Raw genomic sequence first — 6,920 nt, forward strand, 5'->3', positions numbered from 1 at the left:
CCAGGACTTGGGCACTCCAGTAACTGGGGTCCTTAATAACATGCAGGCTTCCACCCTTCTACAGCCTGGGGCAAATTTTGTGTAGTACCTTATTACTTGCTTTGTTGATGCACCTGTCAGAGGCTAGGTTATGGTGTGGAGGTGGTTGGATGAACACAGTGCTCCAGCTTGAAAGTGGGACAGAGCTCAAGGTAGAAATATATATTTAAAAGCTTTTTTTTTTTTTTTGGCGGGGGGGGAGGAGGATACCTGGATCAGGACAACAAGGCCGGGCGGGGGGGCACACTGTAGAAGATAGTGACTTTACAACCATCTACTGACTCTCTGAAGTATCTTTGCCAAATGGTTTTCAGTACAGCAGATACAACTTAGCATTCACTAAGGAGAGTCTAGAGTCTTCATCTTATCTACTTGTTATGACTTTAAAGGAAGGAGAGAACATCAGGGAGTGTAGGAAAAGGGGCAGTCCCAGGTGGACAGGCTCCAGGCAAATTACCTAATTTCAACATGATTCAAAAATGGCACTTCCGTCCTCAACAGCTCTGCTCCTTCTGTAGAGCAGAGGCGAGCTGCAGGTGTTAGAAACCTTTATGCTGTCAATACTGCAGAGCCCCAGGAGCGTGAGCTGGAGTCTGCACCTCTGTCCATCACAGGCAGAATATTCTGCTACCTTTCAGTGATGGGGCCAACCCCTCATGCCTGTGTGAAGGGTTGCGCAGATGTCACTGAGAGCCTAAGTGACAGATAAGGAAGGTATCCATGCCTGAGGGCAGGATGTGGTGTGCAGAACCTCTGACTGGTGGCAACGCATACAGAGGAAACCCAGCTTGACTCTCAGCTCCCAGGCTGTTTACAAGTTGTCATGTTTTATTACAGAGGGAGGGAAAGGAGCTTTTTACACGTAAATGGTGAATTCTTGATTGGGACAAACATGGAACCCCATGATGGCTGAGTCACTTTTCAGAGCTTAGAGAGCTCCCTGAGGGTTGGAAACAAGGCAGCTGGGGGGGTCATGACCACCCTGCCGTTCCCCTTTTGCTAAATGTTAGTGGGGGAAACCCAGCTGCATGGGAATGGGGCGCCCCTGAGAATCACTGGTAGAGAGCAATTCTAGCAGGGAGCATTTTGCGAGAGTAGGATCATCCTGCTACGCTAGCATGACTGAGCAGCTCCAAAGGAAGGAGTAAAGCTCGTAGAGGCCCAGCTTTAAGTGGAGCGACGGCCATGTGAAATCCGGGTACAAGGGGGAAGCTTTTGGGTTAGAAAGCCAAGCAGAACACGAATGTACATGGCTTGGGTGACCCGGGGAAGGTGAGCTGACTAGTGGTTCTGAAAAGCTTGTGCTTTAATTAATCAGGGTGACTGAAGTAACTGCGTCGAAGCATGCACTAGAGAGCGCTGGCTAGGAGGGGTAGTTGGAGTGGCAGGGAAGGACTACACTGTAGTGTGGTATGGGCACACACCAGAGAATGGGGGTGCAGAGTAAGAGCACTGGGGAGCTGGGACTGGCCCACCCCAGGGAGGGCCCTGCGAGGCACCCAGCTGCTCCCGGGAGTGACTGTTTAGCAATGGGTACCACAAGCTGACAACTGGAGGTTTCCCCCTTTCTCAGCTCTTTGCATTTGGGGATTCCCCCCTTCAAAAGGCGCCACGTTGCTTTCTCACACTCCCCTCCTCGGCTCTGCCTGTGGCCGTTGCGTGTACTTTCCACAGAGCGCTGTGGGGATACGGCGACAGCGGGAGGGTTTGGGCTCCGGCTGCCTGAGCGGAGGATGAAGTAGGGCTGAAGCGAAAGCCGGCTTCGCGCCTTGCTTCCTCCCTGCCATTCTGCCTGGTAACAGCCGAGCCTGCAGGACATCCTCCATCATCAAGAGAAACTTTTTTTTTTTTTTTTAAAACCTCTTTAGGGTATTAAAAACATCTGAGCCACCACGCTCTTCCCCTAAGGTCATGGCATCTGCTCTGCGAGGGCCTTCCCTTCCCCCTCATGCCAGCTCCTGGCAGCCTGCTGAGTAAGCACAGAAGCCCTGTTCCTGGGAGGGGGTCCTCACAGCAGGTGATTTCACCAGGACAAGCCATGCCTGGCAGCACAGCGGCTGACACCCCCAACGCCGCAGTCTCCAGGGCTTTAGCCTGGAGCTCAAAGCACTTGTATGCCTTCCTGCTCCCTATAGGGTAGATCTTATCCCTGCCCGTCACAAGTGAGCGCGGCTCCCGCTTCTTCTACACCCTGGAGAAAAAGAGAGGGGCCAAGAAGCATGCCACCTGCCTCCTAGCAGAGGATGACACCCCCCTCACGGATCCGGCGGAGATGTGCGGGAGGGCCAGGGCCTTCTGTGCAGGCCTTTTCTCCCCGGATCCGACCGATCCTAACGCTTGCAGAGTGCTCTGGGACGAACTCCCGACGGTCAGCGCGGGCAACCGAGACTGGCTAGAGCTGCCTCTCACTCTGGCCGAGTTCTCGGAAGCCCTCCGCCGCATGCCCACCAATAAATCTCCGGGCATGGACGGGCTGACCGTGGAGTTCTACCGCGTGTTCTGAGACATCCTCGGCCCAGACCTAGTCACCGTCTGGGCCGAGTCTCTGCAGAGCGGGGTCCTCCCTCTTTCGTGCAGGCGAGCCGTACTCACCTTATTGCCGAAGGGGGACTGCCGCGATATAAGAAATTGGCATCCCGTCTCGCTCCTCAGCACGGACTACAAGGTCGTAGCGAAAGCCATCTCGCTGCGGCTGGGGTCCGTGCTGACGGACGTAATCCACCCAGACCAGACCTACACCGTCCTGGGCCGCACCGTCTTCGACAACCTGTATCTGGTCCAGGACCTCTTGGAACTCGGGTGTAGGGACGGTCCGTCGTTCGCCCTCCTGTCCCTGGATCAGGAGAAGGCGTTCAACAGGGTGGATCACGGGTATCTCCTGAGCACTCTGCGAGCGTTTGGCTTCGGACCCCAGTTTGTGGGTTTTCTTCAGGTGCTGTACACCTCCGCAGAGTGTCTGGTCAGGCTCAGGTGGAGCCTGACCAAACCAGTCAGCTTCGGGTGAGGAGTACGGCAGGGGTGCCCCCTCTCGGGCCAGCTGTACGCTCTGGCAAGCGAGCCCTTCCTCTGTCTCCTCCGTAGGAGGTTGACAGGGTTGGCGCTGCGGGAGCCGGAGCTGCAGCTGGTCCTGTTGGCGTACGCCGACAACGTGCTCCTCGTGGTGCAGGACCCGGGTGACTTGGCACGGGTGGAGGCTTGCCAGGCCATCTACTCGGCAGCCTCCTCCGCCCGGGTCAACTGGGTCAAGAGCTCTGGCTTGGTGGTAGGGGACTGGTGGCAGGCGAGCTCCCTCCCACCCGCGCTTCAGGCCATCCGGTGGAGTGCGGGTCCGCTGCTCTATCTCAGCATTTACCTTTCTGCCACGCATCCGTCCCCGCCGGAGAACTGGCATGGTTTAGAGGGCAGGGTGGTAGAGCGACTCCAAAGATGGACAGGACTACTCCGGTGCCTCTCCCTTTGAGGGAGGGCACTGGTGCTTAATCAGCTAGTCCTGTCCATGCTCTGGTACCGGCTCAACACCCTGGTCCCGGCCCCGGGTTTCCTGGACAACCTCCGAACATTGATTCTGGAGTTCTTCTGGTCAGGACTGCACTGAGTCTCTGCAGGGGTTCTCCATCTACCCCTGGAGGAGGGAGGGCAGGGCCTGAAGTGTCCCCACACTCAGGTCCATGTCTTCCGCCTCCAAGCCCTGCTGAGGCTCCTTTATGGTGCAGGTAGTCCGGTGTGGAGCGTACTGGCATACGCCTTCCTGCACCACTTCTGAGGGCTCCGATATGACCGACAGCTCCTTTATCTCCATCCGAGAGGTCTTCTGCGAGTCCTCTCCGGGCTGCCGGTCTTCTACCAGGACCTCCTCCAGACCTAGAAACTGTTCACGGTGACCAGGTCTGTGGCGGCCTCCCTGGGGGAAGATCTCCTTGCGGCGCCCCTACTACACAACCCCCAGCTCCGCGTGCAGGTGGCGGAGTCCCGCTCGGTGCGCCAGAGGTTGGTCTTGGCAGAAGTCACCAGAGTCGGAGACCACTTGGACTACGACCGGGGAGACTGGCTGCATCCCCTGATGCTCGCTCAGCGCATGGGGCTCTCCAGACCAGGTACTCCCCGGTGCGTACTTCAGGAGGTGAGGGCCGCTTTGCCGCCCACTGCTCAGATTTACCTCGACCGGGTCCTAAGGGAGGGCGTGCCCCGCCCACCCTCCACCCCAGGCCCTCCGGACCTTTTCATTGGGCCCCCGCCCCTTCACCGTGAGCCGGCTACATGAGCTGCAGCCAGTCCTTTTCCCGACCACACCATGGAAACATCCATACACGCTTGAGCTCCACACCCTTCACGTCCTCACCCTCGTGTCCCGCCCTGACACAAAGTGGTGGGACCTCCTGCCACCTCTAGAGGGTGAGGAACCCCGGTGGGCTGGCCTATATTCCACGCGGGTCCCGAGGCCCGCCGGGGATATCAGTTGACGGCTCCTCCATGGGTGCATACTTGGCGCGGTTCATCCCAATCCGGACACCTGCCCCTTTTGCGGCACGAGGGAAACCCTGGCGCACGTCTACCTGGAGTGCGCCAGGCTGCAGCCCCTATTCCAGCTCCTCACAAATATTTTGTTAAGATTTTGGTTGTACTTTTCCCCTCACCTCCTTATCTACGCACTCCCTGTCCGTGGCCCCACTAAGTCACGGGACCTCCTGGTCAACTTCCTCCTGGCCCTGGCTAAAGCGGCCATCTATAAAACCAGGGTGAGGAGGTTGGCCGATGGAGTCTCCTGTGACTGTGGGGCCTATTTCCGATCCTCCGTCCGTTCACGCCTCCGGGCAGAGTTGCTCTGGGCGGCGTCCACTGACTCTCTTGATGGCTTTGAGGAGCAGTGGGCGCTGTCCGTGGTTCTCTGCTTGGTGTCCCCATCTGGTTCTCTTCTTTTGACCCTTTGACCGCACTCCTGTCCCTGTTGTTCATTAGTTGTCCCCTGTAATTATTTGGTTTTCCAGGTCCTGTGGACCCCCCTCTTAGGCTGGGGGGGATCCTTTAGCAGTGGGCAGACTTTGCCCGCCCACTTCCTGGATCCCAATAGGACACGTGAGGCTCAGTGTGCTTGCAGGGCGAGCGGGAGTTAATAATCAAACCCAGGCGTCCTGATGATTTTGCATCCTGCTCTCTTGCAGTCAGGAGCAGCAGTGGGAGGATTTCTCCTCTCCCCGCAGGGAAGGAACTGCCCTTTGCCCTGTCTAGAGCAGGGGTTACATAAGGCCCCATCTGACGGCCGCTGTGCCTGCTGTGTTCTGCCACCTCGTGGGGGACTGTGAGAGATCAACCCCAACTTCCTTTAGCTCAACGCAGCGTGAAAGCCGGTGAGCAGAGAGATAACTAGACAAGGAGCTGGCTTAGCCGGCTAGGGCACAGACTCTCAGCCTCCTGTGTTGCTGGGGGAACAATTGCCATAAAGGCCATGGAAGGACTAAGGCCTCCACTGATTTCAAGCCCTCAGCTGTACAGACCCTGACAAAGGCAGTCACCAAGCCCAAACTTCCTGTCTCCTTCCACCTCCTCTCTCAGCTGCCTCCGGCAGCCCCAGTAAATACTGAGATGGAAGGCGCTGACTGCAGTAAAAGAGAAGAGGGCCCTCCTCTAAAGGAGTAACCATGGAGCAAGAGCCAATTGAAATCAATGAGAATGGGGGCGGGGGAGAGGGGTGGTCAGTGCACATCACAACTGAGCCCTGAATGGCTGGGTAGGATCAGTTATGGGCCTCTTCTTTAGCCTTGGAGTGAACAGCACACGTATCATTTTAACAGGTGAGTCCCACACTCTGCCCCACATGGGTGGCGGGGAGGGAAGTAACTTCCAGCTGGCCAGATGGAGAGGAAAAGTTCAACCAGGCTTTCTGGGCTCTCCTGTATCAGCATATCTCCTCGAAGGGACACAGCCAAGGCATGGTTTGTGCTTAATTAGGGTGGGGATCCAAGGACATGGGGAGATACTCGCTCCCCCTTCATTACACCCTGTGTGCCCAAGTGACATCCCCGAGGTGGCAACTAGAGACTGTACCCCGGAGTGCTGGCTCTGTCACCTCCTCCCTGTGGCTTCTTCCCAGCTGCCTCCTCCACAATGTGCCGAACTGATACCAAAACCCAGCCTTGCTTTTGGCTTCCCTTTCTGTCCCCAACCCCTCCTGGCTTGCAGGCGGCTATCAGTCACTTACTCCGAGAGAAATCCTTTCAACGTGAAGCTGGGTAATTACAGAGTAGCTGCCTTCCCCCGTGACCGTTCCTGCTAAACGCTACGGAGCAGATTGATGGGAGCTCTGCAAATTGTTCAGTAATCTCCGTGCTAGCGAGCGGCTGTCCTGAGGGAGCCAGCTCTCTACAAACAAACCCACTGCTCCATCCGTCTCCCCTGGAGCTGACCCCCCGTCGCATGCATTACTCTTCCCGTGCCTGCCGAAGCAGCATGGTGCCGACGGCACCTCAGGCGGGGGAATGACGGATTCGGCTCACTGAACTGAAACGTCCGCAGCTGCCAACCCAGACACCAAACCTTCCCCGGGGCATCGCCCGCCAGCAGCCAAGATGTATGTAGGAGCGCGCCATCTCGTTCCCTGCCGTGCAGGGGAACCCAGGGCTGCCTTTCAAATGTATCCTCAGTGAAACGAGGGACAAGACAGAAGGCAGGCTTGGTGCAGCGAGAGGAAGGGAAGAGTTCTTCAGCGTGCAGCAAGGGGACAGCGGAGCAGGGACTGGAGTAGACTGCACGTGCCCTCAGTGACCGCCGCTGAATGCGCCACCTCTTCCAGAAGAAGGAAGGAGCCGGCTCCCTGCCACCTGACTGTCCCTTTACACTGGCTGCAACTAAATCCTTTCAATTCCACCAGACACTAGTGCACGCTC

The sequence above is a fragment of the Chelonia mydas genome, chromosome 21 (assembly GCF_015237465.2).
Source record: "Chelonia mydas isolate rCheMyd1 chromosome 21, rCheMyd1.pri.v2, whole genome shotgun sequence".
NCBI lineage: Eukaryota > Metazoa > Chordata > Testudines > Cheloniidae > Chelonia > Chelonia mydas.